General features: G+C 47.7%; 1 protein-coding gene across 11 annotated transcripts in view; it reads left to right on the top strand.

Annotated features, from left to right (window-relative positions):
• The window catches only part of Srrm234 (Serine-arginine repetitive matrix 2/3/4), a 285,071-nt gene that overhangs the window by 63,453 nt on the left and 194,529 nt on the right, over positions 1-27,089 (top strand). The window lies entirely within an intron of this gene.

Below are 27,089 nucleotides of genomic sequence, written 5' to 3'. Positions count from 1 at the left end.
GGCCGCGGGGGTGAGTCAAGTCGTTCGAACCGTTTGTAGATGTAGCGAACAGCTAACATTTGTTTTTTCGAGTCTTTCTGCATTTTTCCGAGTAGAAGCGTTCCAAACAGTACTGTCGTTTTCTAAAGATATCTTATAAAGGTTTTGTAGGCCGTCAACTTATGTTTTAAAAGGCGTAACTGTTTTTCGTGCTGTAGGGCATATGTTGGCTATATGGGTCGTCCAGTTAAGATTGGTTGCTAATGTCAGACCTCGATATTTGCACCTCTTCAATGGGGTTGTTATCCATATGGCAGGTAAAGCCAAGTTTCTTAATGGTAACGCACAGTTTTTGTGTAACTAATTACCATTTCTCATCGCGCCAATCGGTCACGTTATTCAAAGTGTTATACAGAGCCATTTGTTGGCTCACAGCATTGAGAGGTGTAAAAGTTATGCAGTCAGCAGCGAATAATTTCAAAGATACAGACGATTACGCCACGCTTACAATGTCATTAATAACTAGGAGTGGTCCCAAAACACTCTTCCGGAACACGTCAGCATACATCTAAAAACCGCGAACAGGATCTGCCGACGTCAACGTACTGTTTGCGAATTGGATATGTAGCTGGTAACACAATTTATTATTTGAGATGGCAAACCGATTTCTTTCCTTTTTAGTATTGAGTGTAGGAAGCAGCCAGGAAACTTTCCATGGGAAGTAGCGTCCTTATGAGAGTGTCCTGGTAAACCCTGTAGTAAAAACTATGTCTTCCAGTGTCCAGTGCCATGCCGGATTACGGGTCCAGTGTCGCGCGCTGAATGCTGCGGCGCTGGGCAGGCGCGGCATGCTTTGAGGCGCTGGTGCGAAAAGCAGCTCTAGAGCGGGAAATACGCGGAAATATATATATCTTTTCGAGCATGAAAAAGACATTCTAGACAAAATCCAGAATGATTTCCGGCGCCGGGGGTTGCTTTGGTCGGCGGTAATATATATATATATATATCAGGGGCGTAGCCAGGGGGGGAGGGGGCTTATGGGGTTTCAGCCCCCCCCCCCCCCCCCCCGAAATTTTTTGCTGCTGTAAATGCACCGCCGACCAAAGCAACCCCCTGCGCCGGAAATCATTCTGGATTTTGTCTAGAATGTCTTCATCATGCTCGAAAAAACATTTCACCGCGAAAATTGCAAACTCGGGCTGGATTTCGTGGCAACGCCCATGCACCGGGAGTCACATAACGCAAGCAGCCCCATCCGACCACAAAGTTTCAATGGCGTTTTGATGACAAACGGGCTCACCGCGGCATCTCGCGGAGGCCGCGGAATCCACGGAGCGCATGGATATTCCGAAACTTAATGGGTATAAATCACAAACTTTTGATGTGAAAGGTGCATTGACATTTCCAAAGTAATGCTTTATATTTTCAATTGCGGAACTTTTTGGGTCTAATTCTGTTATAAACATTTGACGCCAAAGGTACATTGACATTTCTAATGTCTTGCATTGGAACATACAACGGGACAAGCCAAATCAACACACTATTGGACAAATTGACAAAGCATGCAGCCAGGTCCGATGAGACGAAGCGTTGTGGTGGTTGATTTGTGCCGTCATGTCACATAAAAAATATCAAATTTTTTTCACCTATACGCCAAAGCATCCATGTTAAGACACTAAAGCCAGCCAAGGTAACTACGTTCTTACTTATTTTTCCTACTTTGACTTTAATTCGCGAGGACACATTGAGCGTCTTCAATTTTTTTGGTCTTGTTACCCTACCCGCGGGCTGCCAGAGCCAGCCAGAGCGCATACGTTTTTCTCGTGTTGCCCTGACCACCGCGCGGCGCACATCGGTGCGTGTTCGGTTTGCTCTGGTCTAGTGGATTTTGCCTAGCAGAGTTTTAGACGCTTTCTGGCTAGCAGACGAGAAAAAGAAACAATGGTCGCTCGCCGCCATCACTGTGGGGACTCAACGGATTGCATCGCGTTCGCTTGAGGGCAACCTCTCCGGAAAGTCTTGGCTCGCCGGTGTAGGATACTGAGCAGTATGCGACCAAGCGTCTCAAGTTTTTTTCGATGTTCCTTCAGTAGCCACATTAGGTGCGCAAAGTAGGCATTCAATTGTGGCCAACATATCTTCCTTGGGTTTTTCTTAATTTCGGTGCCCCCGCCCCACAAAAGGAAAAAAAAATACATTGTTGCGGTGCAGCGAATTGTTGCATGGTGAAAGTTCTATTTTGTTACTTCTTCCTTTGCAGGAAGTAATGGGCCACGGGACGCTTCAGTTGCCGGATACTCTTATCATATTATTGCTATAGCAATTATATGGACACCCCAAGCGCATTCCTGCTGTCACCTTCGCCCTCATGTTTCGTACAAAGTCTAAGGGCGATAACATCGTTACCGAGCGCCGCATGCTGTATGTGCGAGTGAAAGCATACGGGAAGGGGTGGGGGGCTGGAATAGGTGAGCCGACGATGGTGACTCAGTCTTGTGTGCGCAAAGGAGAAAAGCGGAGAGCAAGCTAGTCATCTTCCGTCGCGCGCGGTACATCGGGGGGAGTGGATGGAATGGAGGCGGTATCTAGGATTCTGTGAATCTGTGATTGCGCAGCATGTTTATTTGTTTCGTTTGACGTATTATACACCGTGACTTTTTCTTAGATACGTACATTTATTGGATACGTATACGTATATTTAAATATCTTGTTGGGAGATTTTGTGTATACGTGCAGTGAACTTTAGTTTCCAGTGACACTTTTTTGCCCTTTATCAAGCTCTACCTTCGCATTTGTATATCCCATTGTATCATCGCATTTCTAATGTACGAGGGCTAGTCAAATGAAAGTGAGCCTACCCACCCCGCGCAATAATGGTTCGGTTCATTATCTGCGAGGCATGTGCGTAGAAGGGAGGGATTTCTCATTTACAAAGTGACACGCAGGTGTGAGTATAAAAGTTCTGTAATGCTCTCATACATTTGGTTGAACATGGTTGCGTGACACTGGAAAGTCCAAAAGGTGAACAGCGTGGTGCGTGAACCGAATGGTGACTGATGTTCAGACGCTCTGCCAGTTCATCGATGCTTATCCTCCGTTCTTGTCTCATCACCTCACCAACTTTTGCAATTTTGTTAAGGTTGATTTCACGATGGCTTTAGTCCCGTCTTGGATCGTCTTTGCAACTTTCACGTCCTCCTTTGAACCGTTTGCTCCAACGCTTCACAGTGGCCAATGAAATGCTATGTTCAACGTACACGGCAGCCATACGGCGACTAATTTCTTTTTACGAAATACCTTCAGCAGTCAAAAACTTCACGGCATCATGAACATCTCTGTCATCGGCTTTTGTGTGCGCAATGGATGCCCAAGATTTTGAACCACCGCCAGAAGACGGAGAAGTTTGACGCTGCCTTGACTGATCTGATCCGGTATCACAATGAGGGAGGGTGACGACTTTTTGTCTGCAGTTGTGATCGGGGACGAACCATGGTGCCACTCCTCTGAGCCTGAAACACGACGGCAAAGCTTACAGTGGAAAAATTCGAATTCACCACGCCCAAAGAAAGCAAAGGCTACCATTTCCGCCGGGAAGGTGTTGTTGACTTTTTTTTTTTCGATCGTCAGGGACCATTACGGATAGAATTTCTTAAGTCTTGAGAGACTATCAATTGTTTCCGATACTGTGAAACGCCGGAACGGCTGCTTGTTGCAATCAAGAAGAAACGATCTGGAAATTTTACGAATGTGGTCATCTTGTTCCACAATGCCGGTCCCCACATCGCTGATGTATTTAATACAAAACTGGCAACGTTCAAGTGGGAAACGCTCCAACATCCTCCACACAGCCCAGACCTGTCGCTTTGCGACATCCACATTTTGGGGCAACCGAAAAAAAAAAAAACATCTCAAGGGAACCACATTCGTGTCGGATGATGACGTGAAAGAGTCAGTTGCAGACTTTTTGAAGCAGCAAAAACCCCCAAGGAATTTTATGAGACCGGAATCACGCGACTCCTTAGTCAATGGAACAAATGTCTAAATGCTGATGGAGACTACTTTTAAATAAAGTACCCCGTTTGTCATATATTCGCATTGGCTCACTTTCATTTGACTCGCCTTAGTATATATTGCAGAACTCCTGCTTTTTATACGTGCTCTCTGTTGCGACTGTAATTTCGGTGTAATTGCTCGCGATACACGCCCGCTGACAATTGCTCCTGCGTAATGCATCGGAACAAATGCCAGCGTCATTGATATTTTGCACTGGTCGTTGCATACGTACATGAATGTAAACACGGTTCTTGAATGACAGTTTCATTAACTAATTTGTCCTCAACTTGTTCATTTCATGGCCATTACATTTTTCATATCAGCGACATGCACTGCTTTGCTGGTTTCGAACTGATATAGTTCTAAAGTTCGTGTGATATTTTCTTTCCTTATTGTTTCCTTATTGTTCCTTATGTTTCCTTATTGTTAGGTGCTGCTTTCTTCACCGTCACTACCCCGCACCTCCACCAGATGTCACGTGGTAGTGACGGTGAAGAAAGCAGCACCTCCACCAGATGTCACGTTGTAGCGACGGTGAAGAAAGCAGCAATGCGGTGGAATACAAAACTAGCTTTTATTGGGCGAACCTGTGCCCACAAATACAGGCTACACTTATAGCACAAGGATAGCGGCGAACACGGTCGGCGATCGTCGGAAATCTGATCAGCGGGTCAAGCGCGTCGGCTTTTATACAACAGTCGTCGAATGTTCCAGACTAATCGTTGGGACCCGCGTGCCTTCCACAAAGTTCTACACCATTCGCGTCACGTGATGAAATCTGATAGCACAAGGTTCGGCGACAACAGACAGCCGGGTAGAAGCATCGATAACTTTCCAGAAACTTCGGATACATGCAGGCGCGTCCCGCGCTGTGCGATAACATTTGTTAGGCGGTCAAACGTGGTCGCCCGATAAAGATAAGTACACGTGTCATTATTAAACAGACAAAACACATGGAAACATTCACATCAGCTATGTCGTGCACAACTTTTGGCACATACGAGTATATTTTTTTAATGAAAAAAATACATATTTTATTTGTATTGACAGTGCGTAGCGTTCAAGAATTCGTTTGCAGCATCTTTGGCAGTGGCAATGCAATTATTATTCATGTATTTGATCCCTCGACAAATTGCTTAAGAGGAATCTTTAGCTCGGTCCCCACTCCGACGCGGCCTATTCAAATACATGTAAAACGCAGAAACGCTTTTCTGAGATAACCTCTGGATCGCTTTTAATGAAATTTGTTGCATTTGAGAGAGAAAGTTGAATTGTAGTGTCTGTTGGAAGCGGAATTTCGATTTAGGGCCTGAATTTTGTTTCAAATTCTTCGAAATATCAAAGTTCGAAAAAAAAAAAAATAGGAGCACCACGTTTACAAACAGTCTTGTATCAAGAACAAATATCGCGGTTCTGTGAACGGCATCTGTTATAACAGTCAAAGCGGACAAATTTGGTATGTCAATTTGTATCTTATGTGAATTGGCTACGTTGTGTACAAAGGTTCTGCAAAAGCCGTGTTTCCATAATACTAAATTTTTTAGATTCATGTGTAACATATCAATTTTGTCCGCTGTAGATGTGCTATTAGTTGGAATTCACAGAATTGTGATATCATTTCTCATTGTTGAGTTACAAAGCTTTAAACTTGATTGTATCGTTTTCTGAAAATTTGCAATATTGGCGAATTTTTAATAAAAGATTGACATCCTAAATGAAAAATTCGAAACTAGCAGTCTCTAGAATTCAAGTTTTTCTTAAATGTACCAACATCGTCAAATTTGGTGAAGTGGTTGCCGAGAAGGACGGAATTCCCCTTCTAAATGTATTTAGATAGGCGCACCCGAGCTAAAGCTTCCTCTTAAGGAGGATGCCGAGCTGCAACGTAAGCCCCCGCCCCCGAACGAAATTTCTGGCTACGCCACGCCACTGATATATATATATATATATATATATATATATATATATATATATATATATATATATATATATATATATATATATATATATATAGAGAGAGAGAGAGAGAGAAAGCAACAGAGAGCGTTTTAATGCAAAAAAAAAAATAAGAAAACAAAAGTAAAACTTAAAAATGCTCCGGCCCAAATTCGATCGTGTGACCTCCAGATCCGACGCTCGTTTCTTCACCACTATGCCATGGCAGCACTGGGAAACACGTGGATAACTTGCAATGTCAAGATCCAGGCGCAGTTTTATGGTATCTTCGACTGGTCGCCTCCATCCGCCGAAGCAGAGCCGGGCAGATCCGACAACTCGGAGGTAGAGGACAAGCGCGCAAGCGGAACGTGCGACTCGCTCTCGGAGGAGGATATGGCAGATGCGAAGTCACGTGACTACTGCCGCCGTCCAAAGGCGCTGCTGGGAAAACCGGCGGATGCGCCGTGGGGCGAGCATTCGCCGAGACGTCAGCATATGACGCCAGCATGGACCGTCGCCAACAGCAGCGACACTGTGGCGTGATGACGCTGCGGGAAACGCTTGAATCCCGACGACGGATCGACGGGGACGGGCGCGAACCCCTCTTTGAGCCTGGCGAAGACAACAGCGCTCACTCCGCTCAGAAACGACCGGCCGAAGATGCCATTAGTTTCACAGACACGCGTCTCGCACAGTCATGGTAGATGCGCTATCGCCCCGCAACTGAAACTTACGCCTGTATCGGAAATGAAACGCTTTTGTCCGTATTCAGTAGTGTGCTTGGAAGTGCCACAACACCGAGTTTCGTTTGCGATTGGTATTTTCGAAAAAAGTCCTAAATGAACCGCCGACCCGGGAAGCTGTGTGAGCTGTTACTGCCAATTTTGATAGCCGTTTCTTCTTCGCGCAAGGGATATCTTCGGTGTTCTTAGTTGAACGATGCGTTTCAATCGACATGTCTGTCTAGTCACATATCTTCGTCAGAGAAGCGTACGCTATAGTGCTGGTATATAGCCTTCGGCGACAGCATGTACAGTATCTTCCACTCTTAGGGGCACGGAGGAAGGAAACTAAGGAGAGGCCCTACCCCCTCCGCGCGCTAGGAGAAAAGTGTGGCGGAAATGACTTAGTAGGTTCTCATTTTTTGCTGCTTCTTTATTTTTTTTTTTTTTTGTATGGCCACAATGGCGGCGTTGTTATAGTTTTGAGCGCTCACACGTGTTGCTCTGGTAGGTTTCGGGCCGTGGCAAAGGCGCTGAGTGGGCGGGTTTGCGTTAGTCACCGTGTCTTGTTGCGCTGTGTTACCTGCACCGTGCTCTGCCAGATGTTGCGCGAGCGCGCGACACCACGCGCAGCGCGGCGTGGTTTCGCGAAAGATGTAAACAAGAGAGGAGGGTGGCCCAAAAGGCGGAGCATCGCCATGAGCAACGCCAAATTCCGGCTTCACTTTTGCTTCACAAAGAGTGACGTCAGGGCCTCTCCTTAGTTTCCTTCCTCCGTGCTTAGGGGGAACACGGCTCACCGTGGCCGCGCTCCGCGGGGCGCCAGTGCTATAGTGCACTAGAATACATTATTCTAGTACACTATAGCCAGTGCGCCCGGCGCGGCGGCGCATCGAAGCGAAGAGGCGCAGGCGCACACGGACCCAGGGGAGGTGCTTCGCGTCGTCTGCTACAGCGCTGGAGCGCGTCGCCTCTTGCTTTGCTGTAAAGTACACTTCGCTAGACCCAGGTGACTGAGTGACCGAGGCGGCATTGCGGGAAGGCGTACTTCACTAACTGGTGCATTTTCCAGCTGGTTCCGTCTACAGCTTGTGAACAGCCTGCTTAATCAATATACATAAACAGAAACAAGCTTCTCACCACATAAATCACTTAGCATGTTTTTTTATAAGTGATGAGGGCAAAAATACAGTCATTTTCTTCGCGCTCTTTATTTGGCTGGTGCGTAGAGGCGACGCTTGATAGTCGTGTCAGAGACGTCACCCAGCCTGAGGCTGTTCTTAATTTCTCGAACGGTGGAGGTCTGGTTTGCAGCAGCCGCCGCAACAATGGTCACTCTTTGCCGGGCTTTATGGGGAGCATCCGCAATTCTTCCATCCTTCTTGTAAGCCTGGACGATTCTATTTACAGTTTTCAGTGGCCTTTTTGTCATCTCCGATATAACGCGTTGAGAATAGTTTTGTAGGCACAGATCTACAATGCGTCGTCTTTCTTTTTCCAGTACCCGCGACATCGCTAGTTTCCGAAGTGCACCGGGGAAATGAAATTATCCTGCACTGTTACAGCGTTTTTATCGCCGAAGTGTCATGGCAACCAGCAACCGAACCAAATGCAATTCATCATCCAAGTCGACGGAAATGCGTTTAATGGAAACACCTCTGGTGTCTTTCGATTTTGCGAGTCATCCCAGAATCTTTGACTCCATAGCGGCCAGTCACTCAGTTGAGTACTCGTTGGCTGCACCGCATCATCATATTGAGCTAAGATGGGGTAGCATGACCTAAGCAAAAAAAAAAAAAAGGGGGGGGGGGAGAATGGTGAGACTAGAAATGAAATCGACTTCATACTCTGCGCGAACCCTGGCATCATACAAGATGTAGACGTGCTCGGCAAGGTGGGCTGCAGTGACCATAGGATGGTAAGAACTCGAATTAGCCTTGACTTGAGGAGGGAACGGAAGAAACTGGTACATAAGAAACCAATCAATGAGTTAGCGGTAAGAGGGAAACTAGAGGAATTCCGGCTCAAGCTACAGAACAGGTATTCGGCTTTAACCCAGGAAGAGGACCATAGTGCTGAAGCAATGAACGACAATCTTATGGGCATCATTAAGGAGTGCGCAATAGAAGTCGGTGGTAACGCCGTTAAACAGGAAACCAGTAAGCTATCGCAGGAGACGAAAGATCTGATCAAGAAACGCCAATGTATGAAAGCCTCTAACCCTACAGCTAGAACAGAACTGGCAGAACTTTCTAAGTTAATCAACAAGCGTAAGACAGCGGACATAAGGAACTATAATTTGGATAGAATTGAACAGGCTCTCAGGAACGGAGGAAGCCTAAAAGCAGTAAAGAAGAAACTAGGAATAGGCAAAAATGAGATGTATGCGTTAAGAGACAAAGCCGGCAATAGCGTTACTAATATGGATGAGATAGTTCAAGTGGCTGAAGAGTTTTATAGAGATTTATACAGTACCAGTAACACCCACGACGATAAGGTGAGAGAGAATAGTCTAGAGGAACATGAAATCCCACAAGTAACACCGGAAGAGGTAAAGAACGCCTTGGGAGCTATGCATAGGGGGAAGGCAGCTGGGGAGGATCAGGTAACAGCAGATTTGTTGAAGGATGGTGGGAACACTGTCCTAGAAAGATTGGCCGCCCTATATACACAATGCCTCATGACCTCGAACGTACCGGAATCTTGGAAGAACGCTAACATAATCCTAATCCATAAGAAAGGGGACGCCAAAGACTTGAAAAATTATAGACCGATCAGCTTACTGTCCGTTGCCTACAAAGTATTTACTAAGGTAATCGCAAATAGAATCAGGAATACCTTAGACTTCTGTCAACCAAAGGACCAGGCAGCATTCCGTAAAGGCTACTCAACAATAGACCATATTCACACTATCAATCAGGTGATAGAGAAATGTGCGGAATATAACTAACCCTTATATATAGTCTTCATTGATTACGAAAAGGCATTTGATTCAGTCGAAACCTCAGCCGTCATGAAAGCACTACGGAATCAGGGTGTAGATGAGCCATATGTAAAGATACTGGAAGCTATCTATAGCGGATCCACAGCCACCGTAATCCACCACAAAGAAAGCAACAAAATCCCAATAAAGAAAGGCGTCAGACAGGGAGATACGATATCTCCAATGCTATTCACAGCATGTTTACAGGAGGTATTCAGAGACCTGGAGTGGGAAGAATTGGGGATAAAAGTTGATGGAGACTACCTTAGCAACTTGCGCTTCGTTGATGATATTGCCTTGCTTAGTAACTCAGGAGACCAATTGCAATGCATGCTCACTGACCTGGAGAGGCAAAGCAGAAGGGTGGGTCTGAAAATTAATCTACAGAAAACTAAAGTAATGTTTAACAGTCTCGGAAGAGAACAGCAGTTTACGATAGGTAGCGAGGCACTGGAAGTGGTAAGGGAATACATCTACTTAGGGCAGGTAGTGACCACGGATCCGGATCATGAGACTGAAATAACCAGAAGAATAAGAATGGGCTGGGGTACGTTTGGCTGGCATTCTCAAATCATGAACAGCAGGTTGCCACTATCCCTGAAGAGGAAAGTGTATAACAGCTGTGTCTTACCAGTACTCACCTACGGGGCAGAAACCTGGAGGCTTACGAAAAGGGTTCTGCTGAAATTGAGGACGACGCAACGAGCTATGGAAAGAAGAATGATAGGTGTAACGTTAAGGGATAAGAAAAGAGCAGATTGGGTGAGGGAACAAACGCGGGTAAGTGACATTTTAGTTGAAATCAAGAAACAGAAATGGGCATGGGCCGGACATGTAATGAGGAGAGAAGATAACCGATGGTCATTAAGGGTTACGGACTGGATTCCAAGGGAAGGGAAGCGTAGTAGGGGGCGGCAGAAAGTTAGGTGGGGGGATGACATTAAGACGTTTGCAGGGACAACATGGCCACAATTAGTACATGACCGGGGTAGTTAAAGAAGTATGGGAGAGGCCTTTGCCCTGCAGTGGGCGTAACTAGGCTGATGATGATGATGATGATGATGATGATGACTTTACAGCAAAGCAAGAGGCGGCGTGCTCCAGCGCTGTAGCAGACGACGCGAAGCACCTCCCCTGGGTCCGTGTGCGCCTGCGCCGCTTCGCTTCGATGCGCCGCCGCGCCGGTAGCACTGGCGCCCCGCGGAGCGCGGCCATGGTGAGCCGTGTTCCTCTTAAGGCCAGATTACATGGAGCGAACTTTCACGACGAAGTTCGGGCGGCAGAAAATCTGCCGCTGCGCGACGCCGTATGTTCGTCGGGCTGCACTACATGGAGCGAAGGCAGGCCGGCCGCCGCCGGCGAGTCGCTGCGTTGTTATCAGTGTTGCTAGACGAGGCAAATGCGCTGTCGTGAAACACATGACAAAAAAAAAAAAAAAACTTTACCGACAATTATTATCGCTTTTGTATTACGGAACACTCTAAAAACGTGTAAAATTTTGTTTAGAAATGATTTCTAGTCTTTTTTATGTGTTTGAGACATTCATGTGCCGATGTAGTTTAAAGAAAGCGGCGATGCTATGCGTTGTGGCAACACTGGGCGGGTAAACAACTTTCGGCTTCTCGAACTCCGCGGCTCTGTTCTGTGGCTCAACGCGCGCGCGGCCGAAGCAAGCAGACTCGAAAGTAGCGCACGTGAGCTTGTCTAACCATGGCTGTTATTAACTTGTTAAATTTCAGCCGCGCCGCTTTGGATGCCATGAATACGAAAAGCGGCAGACCGGCGTGAACGATAGAGCGGGATCGGGATACACGGACAAGTGGGGAAGCCTAGTCGGAAGTCGGGGCGGATAGTGAGACCTGATTGGCTCGCTTTGGGGCGCCGCTCGTTTGCCGCTTCCGGTATCGTCGCCGCCCGACGAACTTTTCTGCGCCAGCTGGATCGGCGGCGAACGACGTTTTCTCCGCCGCCGCGCGTCGCGCGTACGCCGCCGGGCGTCGAACGCCGACTATTCGTCGCATATTCGCTCCATGTATTCTGGCCTTATGAGTGGACGATACTGTACAGTACGGTCCACTGTTAAAGGGAACCTCGCGCAGCGTGGCCGCCGCGCTCCGCGAAGCGCCCCTTTTGAGAAGCGGCGATAATTGGCGACACCAGGCGCATGCGCAGTAACCGCGGAAGGTGGAGCCAGCCCCGCGTCGTATGCTACGGCGCTCTTCTGGCGCTTCGCTTGGCTTGCTCAGGCAGAAACTCTGGAACGTGACTGGGAACTAAACATAAAAACCAGATTTTCCTCGCAGCTGCATAATGGGCGTGCGTTTCTGCAATATCTATATATATATATATATTTAATTTCCGATTCTTGTGAGCCACTTTTTCCGCGATGCAATAGTTCTGCAGGACAGACATCTCTAGTTCTCGTCCGCTTTCTGTTCTGAACCCACGCAAGCCACCTCCTCTAGCTGCGGCGGGGCTATTACTGCATTTGATCTGTCGCCCAACATCAACGGCCGGCATGGTTACGGTATTTATACTTCAGAACGACAAACGGTGCAGTTGTAGGCAACCAGACAGGTTAATGATGCAGAAATACACGAAAACCTTGGTAATTCGACCGCCGTTTATTCGGATAATTCCGACTGCCTTCGAGGTCCCGCCAAACGCCTATGCAAGTCTACGGCATCGAAAACTCGTTTATTCGGACGCGCCGCGGCTGGATTCTCTTTATTAGGCGGGACTGCCGATGTGGTACGTGCCGAGGTATTAACCTGGTGGGCTCAAATATTCGTTCTCTGCCCTGAACTGCTTGATGCATCGTTTCCTGCGTCCCTATCACTTCGCGCAGTTGCAGGTGTGTTGGCAAATTTTCAGACCACCGTTGATAGGCTGAGAAAGAATTCGGCCGCACAATTTCGTTTTCGGAGCATCGCTGTCATGCAGCACGCGGCGGCGGCGACTACCACCCGCGCATATCAGACACCAAGCGAAGCGTGTAGCTGCAAGCCGTTTAGAACAATTTTTGCCTGGTCACTGATCCTTCTTCATCAAGTTTTTCGAAGGCGTGTTGTCCCTTCACAGCCGCGCTTCCTTCGGTCAGCGTTGCGGTTCAGTTCCGACGAGTCGAAACTCCTCTACGTGCTCTTCGCCGTTTGAGCGGTCAAGCTGCCTCCAGTGCGAAACCACTTGCAAGAAAGCTCCTGCTGGAGCACCTACCATATACTGAAAGTAGCCGCGGAAACGTTTACCACGATGGATCAGTTCCGCTTCCGACACTGTGGATAGTGTGCACAAATTGAAGAATTCGAAGAAATTGCAAAAATTGTCATTGTCGCGCAATTTTTGTCCTCAGAGGAAATGGCCATTGTGCAGTTTTTCACGAAATAAATTTATCTTTCACGCGAACAGTTTCCGGCAATTTTTCGGAACCTTTCGATAATCCTACATTCGGATAATTCGGACGTTTCTTCCCACTCCCTTACATTGCGAATCAACGAGACGTTACTTTAATCACTACTGTGTGCAAGAAATATTTTTCTATTTTTCCGCCTTAAACAGGGGTAGTAATTTCGAAAACGAGAGGCCTTCGACAGTGAAGTGCGTGTATCGAGAATATTGCAATGCGTTTTAAGTATAAGATAGCACTACTTCGCAAATCGTGGTTGTGAGGGACTTTCCTCTAATCTATTGACAACAAATAAGGCGACTTAACGAGCTCTTCATCCACTTAGTAGCGTGTAACGTCGCCTTCAGATTCGATGACTGCGTTCATACGGGCGGGCAATGGTCGGTACAACGCCTCGGTTAATGTTGTGTCTCGCTTCAGCCGCTCCCACTCGGACTCCACTGCAGTCCACAAGCCGTCTGCAGACAGTCCGTGTTGACGCTGGCGTGCCAGAGCAACCTTCATCATCCCCCAAATATCTTCAATCACGTTAGGGTCGGGTGACTGAGGTGGCCAGGGAAGGACAGCCACGCCGTGTTGCTGTAGTAGCGCTTCCACTTTCTTGGCAGTATGCACAGGCGAGCGGTCATGCTGAAACACGTAGTCTTCGTCGGGAAACGGGCCACGTGCGAGGTAGGGCAAAGCTACGTCTTTCAATATGTCGTAGTACCTCTCAGCCCTGAATTTTCCTTGAATCCGTACGAGGGGGCCGAGGCCTTCCTTAATAACTACGCCCCACACGCTAACGACGGTCCGGCCACTGGCCGCAACTCTTTGCACGAACTGGGGTCGGAACCTAGAAAAGGAAAAAAAAGATGCGTTGTCAACATCGCTCTGATGCTGCGCAAAAAGATAACACGTTGGCCTTGGCGCTGAGGCGGGGGGAAGCCTTCTCTTTTGCACAATAAAAGTTTTTTCGCTCACTTATTTCAGTTAAGGCTTTCGTACCAAGAAGGGGTTGGTCGTGCCCATTACGCGGATCCCTTACTATGCGTAGTAAAACTAAGTTATGACGGTTAAAATTTTGTTCACGTTCTTTATATGCGAGAGAGAACATGTCATCATATCAGGCAGTGCTCTTGTCCGCAAACACGCCAAACCTAGTTTTTCTAGCAATAGAAAAGGAACTCCAAGTCAAAAAAACAAAGAAAAGATATTTGGCAAATACCGCCGATCGTGGACTCGGACCTTGCATCACGAGCCATTCCCGATTTCGAACATTTGTACCCCCATTGCTAATAGCAGAATGAACCGGAAACATTTTCCTGCATCAAATTTATTTTATTTATTTTTATTTATTTATTTATTTCAAGAAACCCCTAAAGGCCCTCACAACGAGGGTATTGCATAGGGGATGACAAAATTCAATAAACATCTAGAGAAGCGTATTCAAGAAATAGGCAACAAGAATAAAATAGCAGAACAGCAAGAGTCAATGAGACAATGGAAAAACGCAACATAATAAACAGAACAAAAAAAAAATATTAAAAATCAAACACATTGCGGTAACGGAACAAAACTAGAAAAAAGGCTACTCATCGCATTCATTTTTTAGAAGTTCATGAAATTTAGATGAATTAATTTCAGTTGCGATTGAAGCAGGCAGCTGGTTCCACTCAATAATTGTTTTGGGTATGAATGATTTCGCAAAAGATGAAGTGCGGCAAATGATGCGTTTGATCTTGAAAGGATGTTCACGGCGTGGAAAGACCACCGTTGGTGATTGAAAGAAATCGTCATGAAGCAACGGATGATGGTAAATTTTGTGAAAAAGTGTTAAGCGAGCAAGTTTGCGACGATGGGAAAGGTTATCAAGACCAGCACGAGCCTTTAACATTGTGACGCTAGTGAAACGTGAGTAGTCTGAAAAAATGAAACGAGCAGCACGGTTCTGCAGGGATTCGATGTTATCTATGAGGTAGGTTTGATCCGGGTCCCATATGGCTGAAGCGTACTCGAATTTAGGTCGGATTAGGGTGATATAAGCAAGTTTACTCACAGGCGCCGGAGCGTGTCGAAGGTTACGTTTTAAGAGGCCAAAAGAACGGTTTGCAGCTGCTAGAATCAGATCAATATGATAGTTCCAGGTTAAGTCGGACTGAAGGTGAACTCCTAAATATTTGTAAGTAGAAGCTGTCTCAACTGTTGCGTGATTAATAGTGTATGCGGTTGGGATGCGGGAAGAGTTTCTTGTAAAGGAGACCAGCTTTGTCTTAGAGTGGTTTAGGATCATTAGCCATGATGAACACCAAGTGTTAATTGAATCGAGGTCAGTTTGTAAAAATTGGTGGTCAGTTTCACATATAATGGCACGGTACACAACACAATCAGCGAACAGTCTAATTTGGGAAGATACACAATTGGGTAAATCATTAATAAATATTAGAAAGAGTAGGAGGACCAAGCACATCCGGTGTACCCCAGGGGAGCCCTGGGGTACACCGGATGTGACTTGAGCCATTGAAGAGTTAGAACCATTAACAGCGGTGAACTGAACGCGAGATGAAAGGAAGTCTTCAATCCATGCTAAAACCTGAGGGTGAACATTTAGATGCGATATTGTGGGTATTTCTGCATCATTAACCTGTCTCGTTGACTACAGCTGCACCGTTTGTCGTTCTGGAGTATGAATACCGCAATCATGTTCGCCATTGATGTTGGGCGACGCACCAAATGCAATAATAGTCTAGCCACAGCTAGCGGAGGTGGTTTGCGTGGGTTCAGAACAGAAAGTGGACGAGAACTAGAGATGTCTCTCCTGCAGCACTATTGCATCGCGTAAAATGTGCCCCACTAGAATCGGAAATTAAAAATATATTGCATAAACGCACGCCCATTATGTAGCTGCAAGGAAAATCTGGTTTTTATGTTTAGTTCTCCAGTCACGTTCCAGAGTTTCTGCCTCAGCAAGCCAAGCGCCAGAAGAGCGCCGTAGCAGGCGACGCGGGGCTGGCTCCACCTTCCTCGGTTACTGCGCATGCGCCTGGTGTCGCCGATTCTCGCCGTTTCTCAAAAGGGGCGCTTCGCGGAGCGCGGCGGCCACGCTGTGCGAGGTTCCCTTTAACAGTGGGCCGTACTGTACATAACACGCATGTTTATGACGCGTCACATCGGCGCTCATCGCTTCTTGTGCTGGCACTGTAGACACGGAAAAAATAAGGTTTATTTAAGAACACTGATGCGAAAGCATAAATATGGAGGGATTTATCCTTGTTAGACTTGTTGGCTCCTTAGCCCAGACAGGCCGACAGCGTGTAGACGGACTCGGTGGATACGCTAGGCTTAAGCTTCGGTGGAAGGAACCGGCGCTGGTATCTGGCGAATGCTAAGATGTGTTTATTTGAGCCTCATAACCTTTTATGTATTTATGAGTATACCAGGGAAAGTGGGAGCGCACGAATCGCCTCAGCTTTGTTATTGGTGCGATATCAGTCAGCGGCAGGCTTCGAAGTCGGGGTCCGTTCGAACGCGTCTGAACGACTTCTGAGTTTCGTGTCGACTCCACAACACTGCGACAACGCCGACAACTCGCAGTGATCGGTTGCGTATACTACTGAAAAACGGGGCATCCTCTGCGTTTGCGTGGTTTCGTTCAAGAATGTAGCTATCCGCCCAGTCAAAAGGGCACATAAACGAGAGTGATCTTCAGTGTCAAATATGCATGCATAAATGGCAGCTCACGCCCCTTTATTCCAAGCTGCGACACGAAATAGACATTTATGACCCCAAGATATAGCCTTATGTAGAACAAGCGACTAGCACCTAACGAAGAAATGATATAAAGCATTTAATATTTAGCAGAGCCTATCCTCCTTCCGTACTGGAACCAGTGCGGCGCGAATGCAGCCAGCGCAGTTTCCAGTGCGAGCCTGCGAATTGCAGCGAGAACCAGTGCGCCCCGGCGTCACGGCAGTGAGACCAGCGTCCAGTATGGCCCAGCTCTTATTCGGCGTTCCAGTGACTTACAGCGAGCGTCAGCGTCCCCAGTGCGATACAGTGTCCAAAAGCAAAAAACAAAAACAAAAAAAAAACGCACGTTTGGCACTGGAGGACGCTGGTTTTTGCAATAAGGATGGCAAACCCTGTAGCAAAAACCACGCCTTCCAGTGCACTGATTTATACTGGGAGCACTGCGGCAGTGAGCATGTCGCCGGTCGCGATACACAGCTTTACGGTGATGCGCGTATGACTGGGACAACGTCTGGCTATGAGCGCCCGATTGGCATCAAGTAATGCACGCATTGCGAGGAGAGAGAGAGAGAATAAACATTTATTTCATAAAGCGAGTAGAAAATTTCCTCGATGAGTGGGGCCCTCAGTCCAGGGCTCCATTGCCATGCGCGACTTCGCGAGCCCGCTGGATCAGCCGTTGCTGTTCCTGCTGGCCTGTGCTGAGCAGCGCAGACTCCCAGGAGGAAAGGGTAGGGTTGGGTATATGAGGAACACCTGAAGGGTTAGGGCATTCCCATATGGAGGAGAACCAGTGAGGCGTCTCCGTTTCTTGAGGGCTCGTTGATACGGGAACGCATGCACTAAGTTATTACGGAGAGCGCAGTTTTTCTCATGGTAACGTCGACGCTTTTTACAGGTCACCATACTTATTGAATGTGCTGCGAAAAATGCGGCGTTTGGCATTCTACAGTATGTTAGCACTGGTACTGTGCAAATTTTGCCGTGTTGCTCAGACAGGTCGGTTAACGCTAGCAGCCGCATTTCGCAGCAGTGGCGGAACATCAGTGATTACTGCGTTTTCAGCAGGTTAATTGGAATGCTTCGATTGGCGAACTGGTATGATGGGGGATTCTCCGATTGAAAATATGGCAGTGTATCAGGTTAGTAGTTATAAGGTATACTTTTGAGGCAGGACTGGAACGTATGTACAAAAAGAAAAAGAAAACGTGGCAATCGTAAGCGCATGAAATCAACAAAGAATCATATGGATACAAAGCACCTTAAAAAACGTGCAATGGACGTGGAACTAGGCCTTCCCACAAGGCCTTCAAGATGCGCCGTTGAGCCGGGGTTTCAAGCAGCGAGGATGCGTATATATAGGCCTAGTCTTGGAATATTTCGAAAGAAGGTTTTGCGCTCAGCGCTACACTGTTCTTACTCAAATGTTGCACAACGATTGCACTTTGCCGTAGACTTGGCTTAGCATAACACTCGGCATAGTTGATTTCTTTGCAGAAAGCAGTGCATACTCGCGCCTTTACGGGGATGCGAGCTGTTGCGTCAACGTGTGTCGGTTGCAGTGCAGAAAACAGCAGAGATGCCGCGTGTTGCCCGCTCCTGAAACGCGCCATACGACTCTTGCGCCCTGGCCGTTTCTAATCTGTTCTCATCGATCGTCTCATTCCTGGACATTCGGAGCCCACGCTGCGCATGTTCGTGCTTCGCGACGACGTTCTCTACCGTCGCAGCTTACGCCCTGAAGGACCAGGATTTTCACTCGTGCCATCTCCGGACATGCGTTCTTGAGCAGCTGCCCCTGCTGCAGGCCACCTCGGCGTTTCGCGTACTTACGACCGCGTACGGCCCCGCTTCTACTGGCCAGGGCGCGCTCTGTGCACCGCTACGTTGCAGCCAGCGCCCCACCCCGGAAAAGCTGTGATGCCCGCTGGATGCCTTCACCACATCGGTGCGCCCTCAGAGCCATTCTTCGTTCGCGTCGGTCTCGATCTTCTCGGCGCTTTTCAGACGTAGAAATCTGGCAGTAAGTGGGTCGCGACTGAACCCAGTACGCGACCGCGCGAGCTTTGCGCACAAACTGTGCAACTGAGGTGGCAGATTTCCTTTTATATGACGTCATCCTCCATCACGGCGCACCCCGGCAGCTCCTCACTGATCGCGGCCGCACCTTCTTAACCAGAGTAGTTCAAGACTTGCTTTGCTCCTGTTCTGCTCAGCACAAGCTTTGCACCGCCTACCACCCGCAGACAAACAGACTGGCGGCTCAATCGCACGTGTACAGAAACGCTGTCTGTGTACGTTTCTGACGACCGCAGTGATTGGGACAGCAGTTACCCTTCGTAACCTTCGCTTATAATTCGTCCCGTCACGAGACCGCTGGCTTTTCACCGTTTTGCCTTCTGTTGGGCCGTCACCCTTCCTTGCCCTTTGACACGTGCTTTCTTCCTCGAGGAGCACTTCCACTGAATGTGCCCGAGTCGTCTTTGGCCAGGCTCACACGGCACTTCGTCGACTCCGGCTCGCTGAGTCTCGGGCCGCGCAGATCCGACGCCGGGACGTTCGATTTCGTCCCGGCTCCGTTCTCCTCCTACGGGCACCATGTCGCCGCGTCGGCTTGCCTGAAAAGCTGCTGCCGCGCTACACGGGGCCCTACACGATATTGCGTCAGCTTGGCGATGTGAACTACGAGATCGCTTCGCTGGACTCGCGTGTCCCCACGGACGTTGTGCATGTGTCCCGGCTGAAGCCTTGCTTGGCCGCGAGTTCACCTTCCTTGTAGCTGGCGCCGGGACTTCGCCTTTACAGGCGGGGGTTAAGTTACGGTACAACCAAGAGTAAGACATCGGCCAGAAGAAGACGATTTGACGTGTAGAGGTGAAATCGGTCTCGACAGCCACCTTGTTTATGCGTCGTTGCCTCACTTCTAAATATTGTAAATACATCTTTATATCTGACTTCTGCAACGTAACAATATGGACACATCGGCCGAACTTTCGCCGTCGCTCTGAGGTTCCGTGTAAAGTGCTATAAGATCCTACTCGCGCCGTATGCTGTGAGGGTAAAGCGTGCGAGCCTTTAAGGGCCCCTCACCAGGCCCCATAGCAAATTTGGTTATACGCTGGAAGTTGTTACGTGTCCTCTAGGGAGCGTTCTGCCGCAAAAGAATGTCTCAAATCGGCTCATTAATAGCCGAGATAGAAATATTTCAGTGCTGGAACCCATGATTTCAGCAGGCGGGCACCATTTCCAAGCAAGACGCTCTCTCCACTCGCCCCGTCTAGCCTCCGCAAGCGAAACTCCTTCCCTGCGTTCTCCCATACCAGGCCAGGTCACAGGCCCCGCCTTCATTTATTTTTCGCCTTGCCTTTCTTTCCCGCGCTGCGCCTTTCCGCTGACGGCGTCGCGCGCGAACAACAGTTGTCTCGCTCGCGCAGCGCACGATTTTGCGCGCTAAACACAAAGAAACGTGGCTAGCGGTGTATTTCAGTACTACACGAATAACGACGCAGAACTAGCGGATCGCAGAGCATGATCACGCGGTGGAACACGGTGTGAAATACCTGGCAGAACACGAGTACGTATAGTTTGGGTACCTGCGCACGTGACCGCACGACCGTGGGAACAAGCAGACGAAGCGGAAGTACATCTCTTGCTTCGGTGCGAAGTAAAACACAAAACACGCAGACATCCAATTTGTGTGTTTTATTATTTCTTTAAACTTCAATTCGTCAATTCAAGCAACAGATAACAAATGTCGAATAATTCTCGAAGTCACGTGTCACCACGAGTGACGTCACATTGCCGACACCAGTACGTAGACGCAGGCATACGACTACGTCATCGTCCGGCTTGGAGCGCGGTGGCCGCGAGGAAAAAGAAAAACGGCGTTCGGTTTGACAGTTCAGATTTTTCCGCGGCGCGTAGCGATGTAATACTTTGCAGACACGATCGTCATCGCCCAATGGATGCTGTGCGCTTGTCAGCTCAATATGGCCAGACCTGGTGAGGGAGCCTTTAAGAGGAAGCTTTAGCTCGGAGTCTACTATCTAAATATGGGTAAAAGGAGAATTCGTTTTTTTTTTCAGCAAGAACTGTGCTAAATTTGGCGAGTTTGGTTGTGTTTAATAGAACAACTTAAAACCTAGTGACTGTCGGTCTCGAATTTTTTATTTAGGTCGTCAATTTTTATTAAAATTCGCAAAAATCGAAAGTGTTCAGGAAAGTAAACTAATAAGTTCACAACGCTGTAACTCAGCAATGAAAAATATCACAATTGTATAGATTGCATCTAATAGCACATCTAAAGCGGACAAAATTGATGTTACACATAAATCTAAAAAAAAATGAGTAATATTGAAATACAGTTTTTGTGGAACACTTGTGCACAACGTAATAAATTCACGTAAGATATAAGATGACCAGGGGCGTAGCCAGGGGGAGGGGGGGGTTTATGGGGCTTCAGCCCCCCTCCCCGAAATTTTTTCGTGCATCCATGCACCGCCTACCAAAGCAACCTCCGGCGCCGGAAATCATTCTGGATTTTGTCTAGAGCGTCTTCACGCTTGAAAAGCCATTTCACCGCGACAATTGCGAACTCGGACTGAATTTCGCGGCAACGCCCTTGCACCGGGAGTCGCACAACGCAAGCAGCCCCATCCGAGCACAAAGTTTCAAAGAAGTTTTGATGGCGAACCGGCTCGCTGCGGCATCTCGCGGAGGCCGCGGAATCTACACTCTATCATGGAATTAACGGAGCGCGTGGATATCAATTCCGAAACTTTATGGGTATGAAGTCCTCATAAACTTTTGATGTGAAAGGTGCATTGACATTTCCAAACGTGTGCTTTAGATTTTCAATTGCGGAACTTTGTAAGTTTAATGCGCCGATAAATATTTGACGCCAAAGGTGCATTGACTTTTCCAAAGTCATACATCGGGCCATACAACGAGATAAGCCAAATCAACACACTATGTTAAGAACGGCCAGCTGCAGTGCAAGTTTGCCACCCAGTTGCTACTGTGGAAGCAACATCTCGGGAGCATCGCCGCCAACCTCTAGCCACAGCGTGACTCAATCGACTTTGTGTCGGGGAGCAAGACGCGCATCCGCCACTCTCCGTCGCTTCAGCTAGGATGCGTTCGATGAAGCAGGCTTTGTGCTGAAACCGCCGCCAACCTCTAGCCTCATCGCCGTTGTGACGGAATGAGTTCGGCGGGCCAACTATTGTTCCCAAACTCCCCACCGCGGACCTGATCTGCTACGGGTGCGCGAGTTGCCGCGGGAACACCGTTTTGCGCTGCTTCCCACGCACCGACCGGGACGCAGGACAACGCGCTACTCGGAACGGCTCCGAGTTCTACGGGGCCCCTCTGACGTCGGCTCCGGACCTTCGCACCTGTGTGTATGTGTGTGTGCATGTGTGTGTGTAGACCGTCCTGCGGGGAGGCGGCTAGTTTGCGATGACGAAACGAACGTTCGCATCACCCTATATCGGGAGAGGACCGAGTGTTTAAAAACCACTGTTGTGCGGCTGCTCAGGACACTCTCTCTCATGCAGTCATGTCAGACTGATATTTTCTCTCTCAAGCAGTCATGTTAGACTGATGTACTTTTTCAAACAGTCATGTTAGACTGATATAAATACTGTAAATAAACCCATATTCCTCGTTCTCGATGAGAAGCAGTCCTTCACTTCATCAACGTCCTCAGCGTGGATAAGTTGGACGACGGAATGGGCCAGCTACCTTCTAATTCATGCCCGACTCCAATCTTGACAACGGATCACGAGCGATGGGATTGAGTCCCCAATCCTGACAACTGTCAGACAAGTTGACAAAGCCCGCAGCGAGTCCCGATGAGACGAAGCGTTGTGGCGGTTCATTCGTGCTGTCATGTCACATAAAAAAATGTCAACATTTTTTTTTCACGTGCGCCAAAGCATCCAGTGAAGACAATAAAGCCAGTCAAGGTAACTACGTTCTTATTATTTTTTCTCCTTTTACTTTTAATCGCGAGGACACGTTGAGCCTCTTCAGTTTTTTTGTTCTCGCTCCCCTACCCGCGCGCTGCCAGAGCCAGCCAGAGCGCATGCGTTTTTGTCGTGTTGCCCCGTCCATCGAGCAGCGCACTTCGGTGCGCGTTCGGTTTCCTCTGGCCGAGTGCATTTTCGCCTGGCAGAGTTTTGGACGCTTTCTAGCTAGCAGACAAGAAAAAGAAACAATGGTCGCTAACCGCCATCACTGTGGGGGCTCGACGGATTGCACGGCGTTCGCTTTAGCGCAGCCGTCCAAAAAGTCTTGTCTCGCCGGTGTAGGATACCGAGCAGTATGCGCATGGTTCTTAGTGGACCAAGCGTCTCGTGTTTTCTTCGATATTCCTTTATAGCCATATTAGTTGTCCAAAGTAAGCATTCGATTGTGACCAACATGCTTTGCGTTTTTTTTTTTTTTTACTACGGTGCCTCCGCCTCACAAAAGGAAGAAAGGAAGCGTTGTTGCGGTGCAGCGGATTGTCGCATGGTGAAAGTTCTATTTTGTTACTTCTTTTGCGGAAAGAAATGGACCATGGAACGCTTCAGTTGCCGGGTACTCTTATTATATTATTGCGATAGCAATTATATGGACACTCTAGGCGCATTCCTGCCGTCGCCGTCGTCCTCATGTTCCGCATAAAGTCCAAGTGCGATAACATCGTGACCCCGCGCCGCATGCAGTATGTGCGAGTGAAAGCGTGCGGGGGGGGGGGGGGGGGGGAATGGGTGAGACGACGATGGTGGCTCAGTCTTGTGTGCGCAAGGGAGAAAAGTGAGGAGCAAGCGCGCCGCCTTCTGTCGCACGCGATACATCGGATGGAGTGGATGGAATGGGGCCAGGATCTAGGATTCCGTGAATCTCTGATTGCGCAACATGTTTATTTGCCTTGTTTACGCATTATATACCCGGACTTTTCTTAGATACGTAGATTTATTAAAGACTTACTTATACGTATGTTTAAATATCTTGTGCGAGGTTTTGTGTATACGTTGTTAGGACAACGCGTGACAACGTGCCAGCTTTCAGCCCGCTGCACGTGTTCCAATCCAACCAGACGGGGCGCACTTCAGAGAACTGCGAATAACCGGCAGCCACGTGGCGCGGGGTCAGCTCAGGAATGTGCTACCCGCCAGCGCCACCCTTGACGGAGCAGATTTCTACGAACCCCTCTGACGTCGGCTCCGGACCTTTACACCTGTGTATGTGTGCAACACGAGTATGCGAGCCCGCCTCCTCCAAAAGGGCGGGTCATCTTCGGTGACGTCGAACGGTAACTTCGAACGATGACTGACGAACGTTTCCGTTCGCTTGGAATCAAGGGGGGGACAAGTGCTTATAAGCAGCGGTTGTCGGCTGCGTGTGTGTGCTCGTCGTCGCGAGCTGTGTGCTCGTTGTGTGCTCGTTGTCATGCGAGAAATGTACTCGTGAGTGGTGTGCTTGTAAGCTGTTTGCTGTATGCGTCGTCTTGCGGGCTCCACTTGGGAGTCACGCTAGACTGTCGATGTAAATACTGCCAATAAACCCTGCTCGCCTAGTCCTGTCCTCCCAAGGTCCTCCCTACAGCTACGACTGCCAAAACCTACATCTGAATGGCAGCGGTGAGATCGGCCTACAGCTCGTAGATCGTCCGACAAATCTAATAACGTGCAGTGAACTTTCTTTCCAGTGGCGCTCTTTTGCCCTTTATCAAGCTGTATCTTCGCATTTGTATCTTCGTATTTCTAATGTACGAGGGCGAGTCAAAGAAAGTGAGCCTACCCGCCGCACGCAATTATGGTTCTGTTAATTATCGGCAAGGCCTGCGCGTAGCACACAGGTATCTCTCATTTACAAAAGTGACACGCAGGTGTGAAGATAAATGTTCTTTAATGCTCTCATACACTGGGTTGTACATGGTTGCGTGCCGTAATGGACATTCCAGAAGTTGAGGAGCGTGGTGCCGTGAGGTTTTTGACTGCTGAAGGTGTTTCTCGAATAGAAATTAGTCGCCGTATGGCTGCCGTGTACATGAAACATTGCATTTCATTGGCCACTGTGAAGCGTTGGAACAAACGGTTAAAAGAAGGACGTGAAAGTTGCAAAGACGATCCCAAACCGGGCCAAAGCCATGGTGCAATCACCGCTAACACAATTGCAAAGGTTGATGAGCTGATGAGACAAGAACGGAGGATAAGCATCGATGAACTGGCAGGGCGTGTGAATATCAGTCACGGTTTGGTTCACTCCATAATTCATGAACATCTCGGTTGTCGGCTCTTGTGTGCGCAGTGGATGCGCAAGATTTTGAACCACCGCCAGAATACGGAGAAGATCGGCGCTGCCTTTACTCATCTGATCCGGTATCACAATAAGGGTGACGATTTCTTGTCTGCAATTGTGATCGGAGACGAACCATCATGCCACTACTACGAGCCTGAAACACGACAGCAAAGCTTACAATGGAAACATGCGAATTCACCACCCCCAAAGAAAACAGAAGCCGTCATTTCCACCAGAAAGGTTTTGTTGACTTTTATTTTTCGATCGTCAGGGGCCATTACTGATAGAATTCGCTAAATCTTGAGAGACTATCAATTGCTTCCGATATTGTGAAACGCGGGATCGGCTGTGTGTCCCAATCAAGAACAAACTACGTGGAAAATTGACGAATGAGGTGATCTTGTTCCATGACATTCCCGTCGCCACGTCGCTGATGTGGTTAGTACAAAACTGGCAAAGTTCGAGCGGGAAACGCTGCAACATCCGCCATACAGCTAAGACCTGTCGCCTTGCGACTTGCACATTTTGGGGCAAACGAAAAAACTGCTCAAGGGAACCAGACTCGTCTCGGACGATGCAGTGAAAGTCAGTTGCAGACGTTTTGAAGCAGCAACCCAAGGAGCTTTATGAGACGGGAATTGCACGACTCGTTAGTCAGTGGGACAAATGTCTAAATGCTCATGGGGGCTACTTTTAAAGTTCCCCGTTTGTCATATATTCGCATTGGCTCACTTTCATTTGACTCGCCCTCATATATTCTGCAGAACTCCTGCTTTTTATACGTGCTCTCTGTTGCGACTATAATTTTGGTGCAATTATGGTACACGACCGGTGACAGCTGTTGCTGCGTAATACGTTGGAACAAATGACAGCATCATTGAGATTTTTGACTGGCCGTTGCATATGTACAAGAATGTAAACAAGGATCTTGAATGATAAAGTGTCATTAGTATATTTGATCTCAACTTGTTCATTTCATGGCCTTTACATTTTTCATATCAGCGGCATGCACTGCTTTGCTGGCTTCGAACTGATGTAGTTCTAAAGTTCGTGTGATATTTTATTTCCTTATTAAACAGACAAAACACATGGAAACATTGACATCAGCTATGTCGTGCACAACTTTTGGCACCTACGAGTATATTTTTTTAATGAAAAAAATACATATTTTATTTGTATCGACAGTGCGTAGCGTTCAAGAATTCGTTTGCCGCATCTTTGGCAATGGCAATGCAGTTATTATTCGTGTATTTGATCCCTAGGCAAATTGTTTGAGAGGAAGCTTTAGCTCGGGCCCAACTCCGACGCGGCCTGTTCAGATACATGTAAAACGCAGAAACGCTTTTCTGAGATAACTCCTGAATCGCTTTTAATGAAATTTGTTGCATTTGAGAGAGTAAGTTAAATTATAGTGTCTGTTGGAAGCGGAACTTCAATTTAGGGCCTGAACTTTGTTTAAAACATTTTGAAAAATTTGAAAGTTCGAAAAAAATAGAAGCACGAAGTTTACAAGTTAATAGCTCTGCATCAAGAACAGATATCTCGGTTCTGTAAACGGCATCCACTACACCATTGAAAGCGGACAAATTCGATATGTCAATTTGTATCTTACGTGGATTAGTTATGTTATGTACAATGGTTCTGCAAAAGCCGTACTTCCATAATACTTAATTTTTTTGAGAATCATGTGTAACATATGAATATTGTCCGCTGTAGATGTACTATTCTGTGCGATTCACAAAATTGTGATATCAATTTTCATTGCTGATTTACAGAGTTCTAAACTTAATTGTCTGGTTTTCTGAAAATTTTCGATTTTTGCCACTTTCAATAAAATATTGACGACCTAAATCGAAAATTCGAAACAAGCGGTCACTAGAATTTGTTTTTCTTTTAAATACAAAAAACCTCGTCAAATTTGGTGCAGTGGTTGGCGAGAAAAACGAATTCTCCTACATGTATTTAGACAGGAGCATCCGACCTAATG

Source organism: Dermacentor andersoni, chromosome 3 (assembly GCF_023375885.2).
Source record: "Dermacentor andersoni chromosome 3, qqDerAnde1_hic_scaffold, whole genome shotgun sequence".
Classification (NCBI taxonomy): Eukaryota; Metazoa; Arthropoda; class Arachnida; order Ixodida; family Ixodidae; genus Dermacentor; species Dermacentor andersoni.
Note: the sequence above shows the minus strand (reverse complement) of the source record. Positions and strands in the feature narration are given on the sequence as shown.